We start from the raw sequence: 19,410 nt of genomic DNA, 5'->3' as shown, positions 1-19,410 counted from the left end.
GTTATTGTCATTTCTACTTTCCGGGCAACCTAGGCTTCACCCTCGGGCGTTGCTCCAACAGATTGAATAGTTAGGACCTTAGAAGTCAATGCCCGAAGCATAAAATGCAATAAAAATACAACAGTTTTTCCATCACATAACAGGAATAATTGCAACCAGTTTGAAAGAGATGGTCATTTTTACGTTCCGGGCAACCTAGGCTTCACTCTAGGGCGTTGCACCACCAGATCGAATAGTTAGTGCCTTAGAAGTCAACGCCAGAAGCATAAAATACAATATAAATATAACAGTTTTTCCATCGTATAAAATGAATAATTGCAAGCATTGCGAAAGTAATGGTCATTTCTACGTTCCAGGCAACCTAGGCGTCACTCTAGTGCGTTGCTCCACCACATCTAATAGCTACGGCCTTAGACGTCAACGACAGAAGCATAAAATACAATAAAGATGCATCAGCTTTTCCATCGTATAAAACGAATAATTGCAACCTGTGTGAAAGTTACTGTCATTTCTACGTTCCGGGCAACCTAGGCTTCACTCTAGGGCGTTGCACCACCAGATCGAATAGTTAGTGCCTTAGAAGTCAACGCCCGAAGCATAAAATACAATATGAATACAACAGTTTTTCCATCATATAAAACGAGTAATTGCAACCAGTATGAAAGTTGTGGTCATTTCTACTTTCCGGGCAACCTAGGCTACACCCTAGGGCGTTGCTCCAACAGATTGAGTAGTTAGGGCCTTAGAAGTCAACGCCTGAAGCATAAAATACAAAATTAATAGAACAGTTTTTCCATCGTATAAAACGAATAATAGCAACCAGTGTCAAAGTTATGGTCATTTCTACGTTCCGGGCAACCTGGGCTTCACCCCAGGGCGTTGTTCCACCAGATCGAATAGTTAGGGCCTAAGAAGTGAATGCCAGCAGCATAAAATACAATATAAATACAACAGTTCTTCCATTATATAAAACGAGTAATTGCAACAAGTATGAAAGTTATGGTCATTTCTACGTTCCGGGCAACCTAGGCTTCACTCTATGGCGTTCTTCCACCACATCGAATAGCTGCGGCATGAGAAGTCAACGCCTGAAGCATAAAATACAATAAAAATACAACAGTCTTTCCATCCTATAACAGGAATAATTGCAACCCGTGTGAAAGTGATGGTCATTTGTACGTTCCAGGCAACCTAGGCTTCACTCTAGGGCGTTGTTCCACCAGATCGAATTGTTAGGGCCTAAGAAGTCAACGCCAGATGCATAAGATACAATATAAATATAACAATTTTTCCATCGTATAGAACGAATAATAGCAACCAGTGTGAAAGATATGGTCATTTCTACGTTCCGGGCAACCTAGGCTTCACTCTAGGGCGTTGCTCCACCAGATCAAACATTTAGGGCCTTAGAAGTCAACGCCCGAAGCATAAAATACAAAATAAATACAACAGTTTTTCCATTGTATAAAACGAATAATTGCTACCAGTGTAAAAGTTATGGTCATTTCTACGTTCCGGGCAACCTAGGCTTCACCCTAGGGCGTTGTGCTACCATATCGAATAGTTAGGGCCTAAGAAGTGAACGCCAGAAGCATAAAATACAATATAAATACAACAGTTTTTCCATCATATAAAACGAGTAATTGCAACCAGTATGAAACTTGTGGTCATTTCTACTTTCCGGGCAACCTAGGCTTCACTCTAGGGCGTTGCTCCACCAGATCGAATAGTTAGGGCCTTAGAAGTCGACGCCAGAAGCATAAAATACAATAAAGATGCAACAGCTTTTCCATCGTATAAAACGAATAATTTCAACCAGTGTGAATGTTATGGTCATTTCTACATTCCGAGCAACCTAGGCTTCACTCTAGGGCGTTGACCCAACAGATTGAATAGTTAGGGCCTTAGAAGTCAACGCCCGAAGCATAAAATGCAGTAAAAATACAACAGTTTTTCCATCGTATAAAAGGATTAATTGCAACCAGTTTGAAAGTGATGGTCATTCCTACGTTCCGGGCAACCTAGGCTTCACTCTAGGGCGTTGCTCCACCAGATCGAATAGTTAGGGCCTTAGAAGTCAACGCCAGAAGCATAAAATACAATAAAGATGCTACAGCTTTTCCATCGTATAAAACGAATAATTTCAACCAGAGTGAATGTTATGGTCATTTCTACATTCCGAGCAACCTAGGCTTCATTCTAGGGCGTTAACCCAACAGATTGAATAGTTTGTGCCTTAGAAGTCAACGCCAGAAGCATAAAATACAATATAAATACAACAGTTTTTCCATCGTATAAAACGAATGATTGCTACCAGTATGGAAGTGATGGTCATTTCTACGTTCCGGGCAACCTAGGCCTCACTCTAGGGTGTTGTTCCACCAGATTGAATAGTTAGGGCCTAAGAAATCAACGCCAGAAACATAAAATACAATTTAAATATAACAGTTTTTCCATCGTATAAAACGAATAATTTCAACTAGTGTGAATGTTATGGTCATTTTTACATTCCCAGCAACCTAGGCTTCACTCTAGGGCGTTGATACACCAGATAGAATAGTTAGGGCCGTAGAAGTCAACGCCAGAAGCATAAAATACAATAAAGATGCAACAGCTTTTCCACCGTATAAAACGAATAATTGCAACCAGTGTGAAAGTTATTGTCATTTCTACTTTCCGGGCAACCTAGGCTTCACCCTCGGGCGTTGCTCCAACAGATTGAATAGTTAGGACCTTAGAAGTCAATGCCCGAAGCATAAAATGCAATAAAAATACAACAGTTTTTCCATCACATAACAGGAATAATTGCAACCAGTTTGAAAGAGATGGTCATTTTTACGTTCCGGGCAACCTAGGCTTCACTCTAGGGCGTTGCACCACCAGATCGAATAGTTAGTGCCTTAGAAGTCAACGCCAGAAGCATAAAATACAATATAAATATAACAGTTTTTCCATCGTATAAAATGAATAATTGCAAGCATTGCGAAAGTAATGGTCATTTCTACGTTCCAGGCAACCTAGGCGTCACTCTAGTGCGTTGCTCCACCACATCTAATAGCTACGGCCTTAGACGTCAACGACAGAAGCATAAAATACAATAAAGATGCATCAGCTTTTCCATCGTATAAAACGAATAATTGCAACCTGAGTGAAAGTTACTGTCATTTCTACGTTCCGGGCAACCTAGGCTTCACTCTAGGGCGTTGCACCACCAGATCGAATAGTTAGTGCCTTAGAAGTCAACGCCCGAAGCATAAAATGTAAAATAAATAGAACAGTTTTTCCATTGTATAAAACGAATAATTGCTACCAGTGTAAAAGTTATGGTCATTTCTACGTTCCGGGCAACCTAGGCTTCACCCTAGGGCGTTGTTCCACCAGGTCGAATAGTTAGGGCCTAAGATATCAACGCCAGAAGCATAAAATACAATTTAAATGTAACAGTTTTTCCATCGTATAGAACGAATAATAGCAACCAGTGACAAAGTTATGGTCATTTCTACGTTCCGGGCAACCTAGGCTTCACCCCAGGGCGTTGTTCCACCAGATCGAATAGTTAGGGCCTAAGAAGTGAACGCCAGCAGCATAAAATACAATATGAATACAACAGTTCTTCCATCATATAAAACGAATAATTGCAACCAGTATGAAAGTTATTGTCATTTCTACGTTCCGGGCAACCTAGGCTTCACTCTAGGGCGTTGACCCAACAGATTGAATAGTTTGTGCCTTAGAAGTCAACGCCAGAAGCATAAAATACAATATAAATACAACAGTTTTTCCATCGTATAAAACGAATGATTGCTACCAGTATGGAAGTGATGGTCATTTCTACGTTCCGGGCAACCTAGGCCTCACTCTAGGGTGTTGTTCCACCAGATTGAACAGTTAGGGCCTAAGAAATCAACGCCAGAAGCATATAGTACAATTTAAATATAACAGTTTTTCCATCGTATAAAACGAATATTTTCAACCAGTGTGAATGTTATGGTCATTTTTACATTCCGAGCAACCTAGGCTTCACTCTAGGGCGTTGATACACCAGATAGAATAGTTAGGGCCTTAGAAGTCAACGCCAGAAGCATAAAATTCAATAAAGGTGCAACAGTTTTTCCATCGTATAACAGGAGTCACTGCGAACAGTGCGAAAGTACTGGTCATTGCTACGTTCCGGGTAACCTAGGCTTCACCCTAGGGCGTTGCTAGAACAGATCGAATAGTTAGGGCCTTAGAAGTCAACGGCCGAAGCATAAAATACAAAATAAATAGAACTGTTTTTCTATCGTATAAAACGAATAATTGCTACCGGTGTGAAAGTTATTTCCATTTCTACGTTGCGGGCCGCCTAGGCTTCACCCTAGGGCGTTGTTCCACCAGATGGAATAGTTAGGGCATAAGACGTCAACGCCAGAAGCATAAAATACAATTTAAGTACAACAGTTTTTCCATCGTATAAAATGAATAATTGCAAACATTGCGAAAGTAATGGTCATTCCACGTTCCGGGCAACCTAGACGTCACTCTAGTGCGTTGCTCCACCACATCTAATAGCTACGGCCTTAGACGTCAACGACAGAAGCATAAAATACAATAAAGATGCAACAACTTTTCCATCGTATAAAACGAATAATTGCAACCAGTGTGAAAGTTATTGTCATTTCTACTTCCCGCGCAACCTAGGCTTCACCCTAGGGCGTTGCTCCAACAGATTGAATAGTTAGGACCTTAGAAGTCAGTGCCCGAAGCATAAAATGCAATAAAAATGCAACAGTTTTTCCATCGTATAAAACGAATAATAGCAACCAGTGTGAAAGTGATGGTCATTTCTACGTTCCGGGCAACTTAGGCTTCACTCTAGGGCGTTGCACCACCAGATCGAATAGTTAGGGCCTTAGAAGTCAACGCCAGAAGCATAAAATACCATAAAGATGCAACAGCTTTTCCATCGTATAAAACGAATAATTTCAACCAGTGTGAATGTTGTGGTCATTTCTACATTCCGAGCAACCTAGGCTTCACTCTAGAGCGTTGACCCAACAGATTGAATAGTTAGGGCCTTAGAAGTCAACGCCCGAAGCATAAAATGCAGTAAAAATACAACAGTGTTTCTATCGTATAAAAGGATTAATTGCAACCCGTTTGAAAGTGATGGTCATTTCTACGTTCCGGTCAACCTAGGCTTCACTCTACGGCGTTGCTCCACCAGATCGAATAGTTAGGGCCTTAGAAGTCAACGCCAGAAGCATAAAATACAATAAAGATGCAACAGCTTTTCCATAATATAAAACGAGTAATTGCAACCAGTATGAAAGCTGTGGTCATTTCTAATTTCCGGGCAACCTAGGCTACACCCTAGGGCGTTGGTCCAACAGATTGAATAGTTAGGGCCTTAGAAGTCAATGCCCGAAGCATAAAATGCAATAAAAATACAACAGTCTTTCCATCATATAACCGGAATAATTGCAACCAGTTTGAAAGTGATGGTCATTTCTACGTTCTGGTCAACCTCGGCTTCACTCTGGGGCGTTGCTCCACCAGATCGCATAGCTAGGGACTTAGAATTCAACGCCATAAGAATAAAATGCAATATAAGTACAACTGTTTTTCCATCGTATAAAACGAATAATTGCAACCAGTATGAAAGTTATGGTCATTTCTACTTTCCGGGCAACCTAGGATCCACCCTAGGGCGTTGTTCCACCAGATCGAATAGTTAGGGCCTAAGAAGTGAACGCCAGAAGTATAAAATACAATATAAATACAACAGTTTTTCCATCATAGAAAACGAGTAATTGCAACCAGTAAGAAGGTTGTGGTCATCTCTACTTTCCGGGCAACCTAGGCTACACCCTAGGGCGTTGCTCCAACAGATTGAATAGTTAGGGCCTTAGAAGTCAATGCCCGAAGCATAAAATGCAATAAAAATACAACAGTTTTTCCATCATATAACCGGAATAATTGCAACCAGTTTGAAAGTGATAGTCATTTCTACGTTCCGGGCAACCTCGGTTTCACTCTAGGGCGTTGCTCCACCAGATCGAATAGTTAGTGCCTTAGAAGTCAACGCCAGAAGCATAAAAAACAATATAAATACAACAGTTTTTCCATCGTATAAAACGAATAATTGCAACAAGTATGAAAGTTAACGTCATTTCTACTTTCCGGGCAACCTAGGCTTCACCCTAGGGCGTTGCTCCAACAGATTGAATAGTTAGGGCCTCAGAAGTCAACGCCGGAAGCATAAAATGCAATAAAAATACAACAGTTTTTCCATCGTATAAAAGGATTAAGTGCAGCCAGTTTGAAAGTGATGGTCATTTCTACATTCCGAGCAACCTAGGCTTCACTCTAGGGCGCTGACCCAACAGATTGAATAGTTAGGGCCTAAGAAGTGAACGCCAGCAGCATAAAATACAATATAAATACAACAGTTTTTCCATCATATAGAACGAATAATTGCCACCAGTATGAAAGTTATGGTCATTTCTACGTTCCGGGCAACCTAGTCTTCACTCTATGGCGTTCTTCCACCACATCGAATAGCTACGGCCTCAGAAGCCAACGCCTGAAGAATAAAATACAATAAAAATACAACAGTCTTTCCATCCTGTAACAGGAATAATTGCAACCCGTGTGAAAGTGATGGTCATTTGTACGTTCCAGGCAACCTAGGCTTCACTCTAGGGCGTTGTTCCACCAGATCGAATAGTTAGGACCTAAGAAGTGAACGCCAGAAGCATAAAATACAAAATAAATAGAACAGTTTATCCACTGTATAAAACGAATAATTGCTACCAGTGTAAAAGTTATGGTCATTTCTACGTTCCGGGCAACCTAGGCTTCACCCTAGGGCGTTGTTCCGCCTGATCGAATAGTTAGGGCCTAAGAAGTGAACGCCAGAAGCATAAAATACAATATGAATACAACAGTTTTTCCATCATATAAAACGAGTAATTGCAACCAGTATGAAAGTTGTGGTCATTTCTACTTTCCGGGCAACCTAGGCTACACCCTAGGGCGTTGCTCCAACAGATTGAGTAGTTAGGGCCTTAGAAGTCAACGCCTGAAGCATAAAATACAAAATTAATAGAACAGTTTTTCCATCGTATAAAACGAATAATAGCAACCAGTGTCAAAGTTATGGTCATTTCTACGTTCCGGGCAACCTGGGCTTCACCCCAGGGCGTTGTTCCACCAGATCGAATAGTTAGGGCCTAAGAAGTGAATGCCAGCAGCATAAAATACAATATAAATACAACAGTTCTTCCATTATATAAAACGAGTAATTGCAACAAGTATGAAAGTTATGGTCATTTCTACGTTCCGGGCAACCTAGGCTTCACTCTATGGCGTTCTTCCACCACATCGAATAGCTGCGGCATGAGAAGTCAACGCCTGAAGCATAAAATACAATAAAAATACAACAGTCTTTCCATCCTATAACAGGAATAATTGCAACCCGTGTGAAAGTGATGGTCATTTGTACGTTCCAGGCAACCTAGGCTTCACCCTAGGGCGTTGTGCCACCAGATCGAATAGTTAGGGCCTAAGAAGTGAACGCCAGAAGCATAAAATACAATATAAATACAACAGTTTTTCCATCATATAAAACGAGTAATTGCAACCAGTATGAAAGTTGTGGTCATTTCTACTTTCCGGGCAACCTAGGCTTCACTCTAGGGCGTTGCTCCACCAGATCGAATAGTTAGGGCCTTAGAAGTCGACGCCAGAAGCATAGAATGCAATAAAGATGCAACAGCATTTCCATCGTATAAAACGAATAATTTCAACCAGTGTGAATGTTATGGTCATTTCTACATTCCGAGCAACCTAGGCTTCACTCTAGGGCGTTGACCCAACAGATTGAATAGTTAGGGCCTTAGAAGTCAACGCCCGAAGCATAAAATGCAGTAAAAATACAGTAGTTTTTCCATCGTATAAAAGGATTAATTGCAACCAGTTTGAAAGTGATGGTCATTCCTACGTTCCGGGCAACCTAGGCTTCACTCTAGGGCGTTGCTCCACCAGATCGAATAGTTAGGGCCTTAGAAGTCAACGCCAGAAGCATAAAATACAATAAAGATGCTACAGCTTTTCCATCGTATAAAACGAATAATTTCAACCAGAGTGAATGTTATGGTCATTTCTACATTCCGAGCAACCTAGGCTTCATTCTAGGGCGTTAACCCAACAGATTGAATAGTTTGTGCCTTAGAAGTCAACGCCAGAAGCATAAAATACAATATAAATACAACAGTTTTTCCATCGTATAAAACGAATGATTGCTACCAGTATGGAAGTGATGGTCATTTCTACGTTCCGGGCAACCTAGGCCTCACTCTAGGGTGTTGTTCCACCAGATTGAATAGTTAGGGCCTAAGAAATCAACGCCAGAAACATAAAATACAATTTAAATATAACAGTTTTTCCATCGTATAAAACGAATAATTTCAACTAGTGTGAATGTTATGGTCATTTTTACATTCCCAGCAACCTAGGCTTCACTCTAGGGCGTTGATACACCAGATAGAATAGTTAGGGCCTTAGAAGTCAACGCCAGAAGCATAAAATACAATAAAGATGCAACAGCTTTTCCACCGTATAAAACGAATAATTGCAACCAGTGTGAAAGTTATTGTCATTTCTACTTTCCGGGCAACCTAGGCTTCACCCTCGGGCGTTGCTCCAACAGATTGAATAGTTAGGACCTTAGAAGTCAATGCCCGAAGCATAAAATGCAATAAAAATACAACAGTTTTTCCATCACATAACAGGAATAATTGCAACCAGTTTGAAAGAGACGGTCATTTTTACGTTCCGGGCAACCTAGGCTTCACTCTAGGGCGTTGCACCACCAGATCGAATAGTTAGTGCCTTAGAAGTCAACGCCAGAAGCATAAAATACAATATAAATATAACAGTTTTTCCATCGTATAAAATGAATAATTGCAAGCATTGCGAAAGTAATGGTCATTTCTACGTTCCAGGCAACCTAGGCGTCACTCTAGTGCGTTGCTCCACCACATCTAATAGCTACGGCCTTAGACGTCAACGACAGAAGCATAAAATACAATAAAGATGCATCAGCTTTTCCATCGTATAAAACGAATAATTGCAACCTGTGTGAAAGTTACTGTCATTTCTACGTTCCGGGCAACCTAGGCTTCACTCTAGGGCGTTGCACCACCAGATCGAATAGTTAGTGCCTTAGAAGTCAACGCCGGAAGCATAAAATGTAAAATAAATAGAACAGTTTTTCCATTGTATAAAACGAATAATTGCTACCAGTGTAAAAGTTATGGTCATTTCTACGTTCCGGGCAACCTAGGCTTCACCCTAGGGCGTTGTTCCACCAGGTCGAATAGTTAGGGCCTAAGATATCAACGCCAGAAGCATAAAATACAATTTAAATGTAACAGTTTTTCCATCGTATAAAACGAATAATAGCAACCAGTGACAAAGTTATGGTCATTTCTACGTTCCGGGCAACCTAGGCTTCACCCCAGGGCGTTGTTCCACCAGATCGAATAGTTAGGGCCTAAGAAGTGAACGCCAGCAGCATAAAATACAATATGAATACAACAGTTCTTCCATCATATAAAACGAATAATTGCAACCAGTATGAAAGTTATTGTCATTTCTACGTTCCGGGCAACCTAGGCTTCACTCTAGGGCGTTGACCCAACAGATTGAATAGTTTGTGCCTTAGAAGTCAACGCCAGAAGCATAAAATACAATATAAATACAACAGTTTTTCCATCGTATAAAACGAATGATTGCTACCAGTATGGAAGTGATGGTCATTTCTACGTTCCGGGCAACCTAGGCCTCACTCTAGGGTGTTGTTCCACCAGATTGAACAGTTAGGGCCTAAGAAATCAACGCCAGAAGCATATAGTACAATTTAAATATAACAGTTTTTCCATCGTATAAAACGAATAATGGTAAGCAGTGTGAAAGTTATGGTCATTTCTACGTTCCGGACAACCTAGGCTTCACTCTAGGGCGTTGCTCTACCAGATCGAATAGTTAGAGCCTTAGAAGTCAACTCCCGAAGCTTAAAATGCAAAATAAATAGAACAGTTTTTCCATTGTATAAAACGAATAACTGCAACCAGTGTGAAAGTACTGGTCATTTCTACGTTCCGGGTAACCTAGGTTTCACTCCAGGGCGTTGCTCCACCAGATCAAATAGATAGGGCCTATGAAGTCAACTGCAGAAGCATAAAATACAATAATGGTGCAACAGTTTTTCCATCGTATAACAGGAATAATTGCAACCAGTGTGAAGGTAATCGTATGTTCTACGTTCCGGGCAACCTAGGCTTCACTCTAGGGCGTTGCTCCACCAGATCGAATAGTTGGGGCCTTAGAAGTCAACGCCAGAAGCATAAAATACGATATAAATACAACAGCTTTTCCATCGTATAAAACGAATAATGGTAACCAGTGTGAAAGTTATGGTCATTTCTACGTTCGGGGCAACCTAGGCTTCACTCTAGGGCGTTGCTCTACCAGATCGAATAGTTAGAGCCTTAGAAGTCAACGCCCGAAGTTTAAAATGCAAAATAAATAGAACAGTTTTTCCATTGTATAAAACGAATAATTGCAACCAGTGTTAAAGTACTGGTCATTTCTACGTTCCGGGTAACCTAGGTTTCACTCCAGGGCGTTGCTCCACCATATCAAATAGATAGGGCCTATGAAGTCAACGCCAGAAGCATAAAATAGAATAATGGTGCAACAGTTTTTCCATCGTATAACAGGAATAATTGCAACCAGTGTGAAGGTAATCGTATGTTCTACGTTCCGGGCAACCTAGGCTTCACTCTAGGGCGTTGCTCCACCAGATCGAATAGTTGGGGCCTTATAAGTCAACGCCCGAAGCATAAAATGCAAAATAAATAGAACAGTTTCTCCATTGTATAAAACGAATAATTGCTACCAGAGTGAAAGTTATGGACATTTCTACGTTCCGGGCAACCTAGACTTCATTCTAGGGCGTTGTTCCACCAGATAGAACAGACAGGGCATAAGAAGTCAACGGCAGAAGAATAAAATACTATGTAAGTACAACAGTTTTTCCATTGTATAAAGTGAATAATTGCAAACATTGTGAAAGTAATGGTCATTTCTACGTTCCGGGCAACCTAGACGTCACTCTAGGGCGTTGCTCCACCACATCGAATAGCTACGTCCTTAGAAGTCAACGCCAGAAGGAAAAAATGCAATAAAAATACAACAGTTTTTTCATCGTATAACAGCAATAATTGCAACAAGCGTGAAGGTAATGATCATTTCTACGTTCCGGGCATCGCAGGCTTCACTCTACGGCGTTGTTCCACCAGATCGAATAGTTAGGGCGTAAGAAGTCAACGCCAGAAGCATAAAATGCAATATAAATATAACAGTTTTTTCATCGTATAAAACGAATAATAGCAACCAGTGTGAAGTTATGGTCATTTCTACGTTCCGGCAACCTAGGCTTCACTGTAGGGTGTTGCTCCGCCAGATCGAATAGGTAGGGCCTTAGAAGTCAACGCCCGAATCTTAAAATGCAAAATAAATAGAACAGTTTTTCAATTGTATAAAACGAATAACTGCAACCAGTGTGAAAGTACTGGTCATTTCTACGTTCCGGGTAACCTAGGTTTCACTCTAGGGCGTTGCTCCACCAGATCAAATAGATAGGGCCTATGAAGTCAACGCCAGAAGCATAAAATACAATAATGGTGCAACAGTTTTTCCATCGTATAACAGGAATAATTGCAACCAGTGTGAAGGTAATCGTATGTTCTACGTTCCGGGCAACCTAGGCTTCACTCTAGGGCGTTGCTCCACCAGATCGAATAGTTGGGGCCTTAGAAGTCAACGCCCGAAGCATAAAATGCAAAATAAATAGAACAGTTTTTCCATTGTATAAAACGAGTAATTGCTACCAGAGTGAAAGTTAAGGACATTTCTACGTTCCGGGCAACCTAGGCTTCACCCTAGTGCGTTGTTCCACCAGATGCAACAGTTAGGGCCTAAGAAGTCAACGCCAGAAGCATAAAATACGATGTAAATACAACAGCTTTTCCATCGTATAAAACGAATAATGGTAACCAGTGTGAAAGTTATGGTCATTTCTACGTTCCGGGCAACCTAGGCTTCACTCTAGGGCCTTGCTCCACCAGCTTCGAATGGTTAGGTCCTAAGAAGTCAACGCCCGAAGCATAAAATGCAAAATAAATAGAACAGTTTTTCCATTGTATAAAACGAGTAATTGCTACCAGAGTGAAAGTTAAGGACATTTCTACGTTCCGGGCAACCTAGGCTTCACCCTAGTGCGTTGTTCCACCAGATGCAACAGTTAGGGCCTAAGAAGTCAACGCCAGAAGCATAAAATACGATGTAAATACAACAGCTTTTCCATCGTATAAAACGAATAATGGTAACCAGTGTGAAAGTTATGGTCATTTCTACGTTCCGGGCAACCTAGGCTTCACTCTAGGGCCTTGCTCCACCAGCTTCGAATGGTTAGGTCCTAAGAAATCAGCGCCAGAAGCATAAAATACAATAAAGACGCAACAGTTTTTCCATCGTATAACAGGAATAATTGCAACCAGTGTGAAGGTAATGGTACGTTCGACGTTCCGGGCAACCTAGACGTCACTCTAGTGCGTTGCTCCACCAGACCAAATAGTTAGGGCCTAAGAAGTGAACGCCAGAAGCATAAAATACAATATAAATGCAACAGCGTTTCCATCGTATATAATGTATATTTGCAAACAGTGTGAAAGTAATGGTCATTTCTACGTTCCGGGCAACCTAGACTTCATTCTAGGGCGCTGTTCCACCAGACCGAACAGACAGGGCATAAGAAGTCATCGGCAGAAGAATAAAATAATATATAAGTACAACAGATTTTCCATTGTATAAAGTGAACAATTGCAAACATTGTGAAAGTAATAGTCATTTCTACGTTCCGGGCAACGTAGACGTCACTCTAGGGCGTTGCTCCACCACATCGAATAGCTACGGCCTTAGAAGTCAACGCCAGAAGGAAAAAATGCAATAAAAATACAACAGTTTTTTCATCGTATAACAGGAATAATTGCAAAAAGCGTGAAGGTAATGATCATTTCTACGTTCCGGGCATCGCAGGCTTCACTCGAGGGCGTTGTTCCACCAGATCGAATAGTTAGGGCGTAAGAAGTCAACGCCAGAAGCATAAAATACAATATAAATATAACAGTTTTTTCATCGTATAAAACGAATAATAGCAACCAGTGTGAAGTTATGGTCATTTCTACGTTCCGGCAACCTAGGCTTCACTGTAGGGTGTTGCTCCGCCACATCGAATAGGTAGGACCTTAGAAGTCAACGCCAGAAGCATAAAATACAAAATAAATAGAACAGTTTTTCCATGTATAAAACGAATAATTACTACCAGTGTGAAAGTTATGGTCATTTCCACGTTCCGGGCAACCTAGACTTCACCCTAGGGCGTTGTTCCACCAGATGGAATAGTTAGGGCCTAAGAAGTCAGCGCCAGAAGCATAAAATACGATATAAATACAACAGCTTTTCCACCGTATAAAACGAATAATGGTAACCAGTGTGAATGTTATGGTCATTTGTACGTTCCGGGCAACCTAGGCTTCACTCTAGGACGTTGCTCCACCAGATCGAATGGTTGGGGCCCAAGAAGTCAACGCCAGAAGCATAAAATACAATAAAGATGCAACAGTTTTTCCATCGTACAACAGGAGTAACTGCAAACAGTGTGAAAGTACTGGTCATTTCTACGTTCCGGGTAACCTAGGTTTCACTCTAGGGCGTTGCTCCACCAGATCGAATAGCTAGGGCCTTAGAAGTCAACGCCCGAAGCATAAAATACAAAAACATAGAACAGTTTTTCCATGTGTAAAACGAATAATTGCTACCAGTGTGAAAGTTATGGTCATTTCTACGTTCCGAGCAGCCTAGGCTTCACTCTAGGGCCTTGCTCCACCAGATCGAATAGTTAGGGCCTTAGATGTCAACGCGAGATGCATAAAATACAATAAAGGTGCAACAGTTTTTCAATCGTATAAAATGAATATTTGCCAAAATTGTGAAAGTAATGGTCATTTCTACGTTCCGGGCAACCTATGCGACACACTAAGGCGTTGCTCCTCAACATCTAATAGCTACGGCCTTAAAAGTCAACGCCAGAAGCATAAAATACGATATAAATACAACAACTTTTCCATCGTATAAAACGAATAATGGTAACCAGTGTGAAAGTTATGGTCATTTCTACGTTCCGGTCAACCTAGGCTTCACTCTAGGACGTTTCACCACCAGATCGAATAGTTGGGGCCTATGGAGTCAACGCCAGAAGCATAAAATACAATAAAGGTGCAACAGTTTTTCCATCGTATAACAGGAAGAATTGCAACCAGTGTGAAGGTAATGGTATGTTCTACGTTCCGGGCAACCTAGGCTTCACTCTAGGACGTTGCACCACCAGATCGAATAGTTGGGGCCTATGGAGTCAACGCCAGAAGCATAAAATACAATAAAGGTGCAACAGTTTTTCCATCGTATAACAGGAATAATAGAAACCAGTGTGAAAGTTATGGTCATTTCCACGTTCCGGGCAACCTAGGCTTCACTCTAGGGCGTTGCTCCACCAGATTGAATAGTTAGGGCTTTAGAAGTCAACGTCCGAAGCATAAAATGCAAAATAAATAGAACAGTTTTTCCATTGTATAAAACGAGTAACTGTAACCAGTGTGAAAGTACTGGTCATTTCTACGTTCCGGGTAACCTAGGTTTCACCCTAGGTCGTTACTCGACCAGATGGAATAGCTAGGGACTTAGAATTCAACGCCAGAAGGATAAAATACAATATAAGTACAACAGTTTTTCCATCGTATAAAATGAATAATTGCAGACATTGTGAAAGTAATGGCCATTTCTACGTTCCGGGCAACCTAGGCGTCACCCTAGTGCGTTGCTCCACCACATCTAGTAGCTACTGCCTTAGAAGTCAACGCCAGAAGCATAAAATACAATATAAATACAACGGCTTTCCCATCGTATAAAACGAATAATTGCAAACAGTGTGAAAGTAATGGCCATTTGTACGTTCCGGGGATCCTAGGCGTCACTCTAGGGCGTTGCTCCACCATATCTAATAGATAAGGCCTTAGAAGTCAACGCCAGAAGCATAAAATACAATAAAAATGCCACAGTTTTTCCATCGTATAGCATGACTAATTGCAACCAGTGCGAAAGTAATGATCATTTCGACTTTTCGGGCATCCTAGGCTTAACTCTGAGGCGTTGCTCCACCAGATCGAAGAGTTAGGGCCTTAGAAGTTAACGCCATAAGCATAAACTACAAAATAAATGCAACAGTCTTTCCATCGTATAAAACGTATAATTGCAACCTGTGTGAAGTTATGGTCATATCTACGTTCCGGGCAACCTAGGCTTCACTGTAGGGTGTTGTTCCACCAGATCGAATAGGTAAGGCCATAGAAGTCAACGCCCGAAGCATAAAATACAATAAATATACAAGAGTTTTTCCATCGTATAACAGGAATAATTGCAACCAGTGTGAAAGTGATGGAAATTTCTACGTTCCGGGCAACCTAGGCTTCACTCTAGGGCGTTGTTCCACCAGATCGAAATGTTAGGGCCTAAGAAGTCAACGCAAGAAGCATAATATACAATATAAATATAACAGTTTTTCCATCGTATAAAACGAATAATAGCAATCTGTGTGAAAGTTATGGTCATTTCTACGTTCCGGGCTACCTAGGCTGCACTCTAGGGCGTTCCTCCAATAGATCGCATAGTTAGGGTCTTAGAAGTCAACGCCCGAAGCATAAAATAGAATAAAGATGCAACAGTTTTTCCATCGTATAACAGGAATAATTGCATCCAGTGTGAATGTAATGGTCATTTCTACGTTCCGGGCAACCTAGGTTTCACTCTAGGGCGTTGCTCCACCACCTCGAATATTTAGGTCCTAAGAAGTCAACGCCAGAAGCATAAAATGCAATAAAAGTACAACAGTTTTTCGATCGTATAACAGGAATAATTCCAACCAGTTTGAAGGTGATGGTCATTTCTACGTTCCGGGCAACCTAGGCTTCACTCTAGGGCGTTGTTACACCAGATCGAATAGTCAGGGCCTTAGAAGTCAATGCCTGAAGCATAAAATGCAATAAAAATACAACAGTTTTTCCATCATATAACAGGAATAATTGCAACCAGTTTGAAAGTGATGGTCATTTCTACGTTCCGGGCAACCAAGGCTTCACTCTATGGCGTTGCTCCACCAGATCGAATTGTTAGGGCCTAAGAAGTCAAAGCCAGAAGCATAAAATACGATATAAATACAACAGCTTTTCCATCGTATAAAACGAATAATTGCAACCAGTCTGAAAGTTATGGTCATTTCTACGTTCCAGGCAACGCAGGCTTCACCCTAGGGCGTTGTCCCACCAGATGGAATAGTTAGGGCCTAAGAAGTCAACGCCAGAAGCATAAAATACAATATAAATATAACAGTTTTTCCATCGTATAAAACGAATAATACAAACCAGTGTGAAGGTTATGGTCATTTCTACCTTCCGGTCAACCTCGTCTTGACCCTAGGGCGGTGCACCAACAGATTGAATAGTTAGGGCCTCAGAAGTCAACGCCCGAAGCATAAAATACAATATAAATAGAACAGCTTTTCCATCGTATAAAACGAATAGTTGCTACCGGTGTGAGAGTTATGGTCATTTCTACGTTCCAGGCAACCTAGGTTTCACACCAGGGCGTTGCTCCACGAGTTCGAATAGTTAGGTCATAAGAAGTCAAAGCCAGAAGCATAAAATACGATATAAATACAACAGCTTTTCCATCGTATAAAACGAATAATTGCAACCAGTGTGAAAGTTATGGTCATTTCTACGTCCCGGGCTACTTAGGCTTCACTCTAGGGCGTCGCTCCCTCAGATCGAATAGTTAGAGCCTTAGAAGTCAATGCCCGAAGCATAAAATGCAATAAAAATACAACAGTTTTTCCATCATATAACAGGAATAATTGCAACCAGTTTGAAAGTGATGGTCATTTCAACGTTCCGGGCAACCTAGTCTTCACCCTAGGGCGGTGCACCAACAGATTGAATAGTTAGGGCCTCAGAAGTCAACGCCCGAAGCATAAAATACGATATAAATACAACAGCTTTTCCATCGTATAAAACAAACAATTGCTACCAGTGTGAAAGTTATGGTCATTTCTACGTTTCGCGCAACCTGGGCTTTACTCTAGGGCGTTGCTCCACCAGATGGAATAGTTAGGGCCTAAGAAGTCAACGCCAGAAGCATAAAATACGATATAAATACAACAGTTTTTTCATCGTATAAAACGAATAATTGCAATCAGTATGAAAGTTATGGTCATTTCTACTTTCCGGGCAACCTAGGCTTCACCCTAGGGCGTAGCTCCCACAGATTGAATAGTTAGGGCCTTAGAAGTCAATGCCCGAAGCATAAAATGCAATAAAAATACAACAGTTTTTCCATCATATAACAGGAATAATTGCAACCAGTTTAAAAGTGATGGTCATTTCTACGTTCCGGGCAACCTAGGCTTCACTCTAGGGCGTTGCTCCACCAGATCGAATAGCTAGGGACTTAGAATTCATCGCTAAAAGCATAAAATAGAATCAAAATACAACAGTTTTTCCATCGTATAACAGGAATAATTGCAACCATTGTGAAAGGAATGGTCATTTCTACGTTCCGGGCAACGTAGGTTTCTCTCTATGGCGTTGTTCCACCAGCGGGAATAGTTAGGGCCTAAGAAGTCAACGCCAGAAGCATAAAATACAATATAAATACAACAGATTTTCAATCGTATAAAACGAATAATTGCAACCAGTGTGAAAGTTATGGACATTTCTACATTCCGGCCGACCTAGGCTTCACCCTAGAGCGTTGCTCCACCAGATCGAAGGGTTTGGGCCTTAGAAGTCAACGCCAGAAGCATAAAATACAATAAAGATGCCACAGTTTTTCCATCGTTTTACAGGAATAACTGCAACCAGTGTGAATGTACTGGTTATTTCTTCGTTCCGGATAACCTAGGCTTCACTCTAGGGCGTTGTTCCACCAGATCGAACAGTTAGGGCCTAAGAAGTCAGCGCCAGAAGTATAAAATACAATGTAAATATAACAGTTTTTCCATCGTATAAATCGAATGATAGCAACCAGTGTGAAAGTTATGGTCATTTCTACGTTCCGGGCAACCTGGGCTTTACCCTAGGGCGTTGTTCCACGAGATGGAATAACTAGGGACTTAGAATTCAACGCCATAAGAATAAAATACATTATAAACATAACTGTTTTTCCATCGTATAAAACGAATAATAGCAACCAGTGTGAAAGTTATGGTCAGTTCAACGTTCCGGGCAACCTAGGCTTCACCCTGGGGCGTTGTTCCACCAGATCGAATAGTTAGGGCCACAGAAGTGAACGCCAGAAGCATAAAATACGATATAAATACAACAGCTTTTACATCGTATAAAACGAATAATTGCAACCAGTGTGAGAATTCTGGTCATTTCGACGTTCCGGGCAACCTAGGCTTCACTCAAGGGTGTTGCTCCACCAGATCGAATAGTTAGGGCCTTAGAAGTCAACGCCAGGAGCATAAGATACAATAAAAGTACAACAGTCTTTTCATCGTATTACAGGAATAATTGCAATAAGCGTGAAAGTAATGATCATTTCGGCGTTTCGGGCATCCTAGACTTAACTCTGATGCATTGCTAGTCCAGATCGAATAGCTGGGGCCTAAGAAGTCAACGCCCGAAGCATAAAATACAATATAAGTACAAGAGTTTTTCCGTCGTATAAAATGAATGATTGCGAACATTGTGAAAGTAATGGTCATTTCTACGTTCCTGGCCACCTACGCGTCACTCTAGGGCGTTGCTGCTCCACATCTGATAGCTACGGCCTTAGAAGTTAACGCCGGAAGCATAAAATACAATATAAATACAACAGCTTTGCCATCCTATAAAATGAATAATTGCAAACAGTGTGAAGGTAATGGTCATTTCTCCGTTCCGAGCAACCTAGGCTTCACTCTAGGGCGTTGATCCACCAGATCGAATAGTTAGGGCCTTAGAAGACAACGCCCGAAGAATAAAATGCAAAATAAATAGAACAGTTTTTCCACTGTATAAAACGAGTAACTGTAAGCAGTGTGAAAGTACTGGTCATTTCTACGCTCCGGGCTACCTAGGCTTCACTCTAGGGCGTCCGTCCATCAGATCGAATAGTTAGAGCCTTAGAAGTCGACGCCAGAAGCATAAAATACAATAAAGATGCAACTGTTTTTCCATCGTATAACAGGAATAATTGCAACAAGCT

This window comes from Calliopsis andreniformis, unplaced genomic scaffold (genome assembly GCF_051401765.1).
Source record: "Calliopsis andreniformis isolate RMS-2024a unplaced genomic scaffold, iyCalAndr_principal scaffold0015, whole genome shotgun sequence".
Lineage (NCBI taxonomy): Eukaryota > Metazoa > Arthropoda > Insecta > Hymenoptera > Andrenidae > Calliopsis > Calliopsis andreniformis.
Note: the sequence above shows the minus strand (reverse complement) of the source record.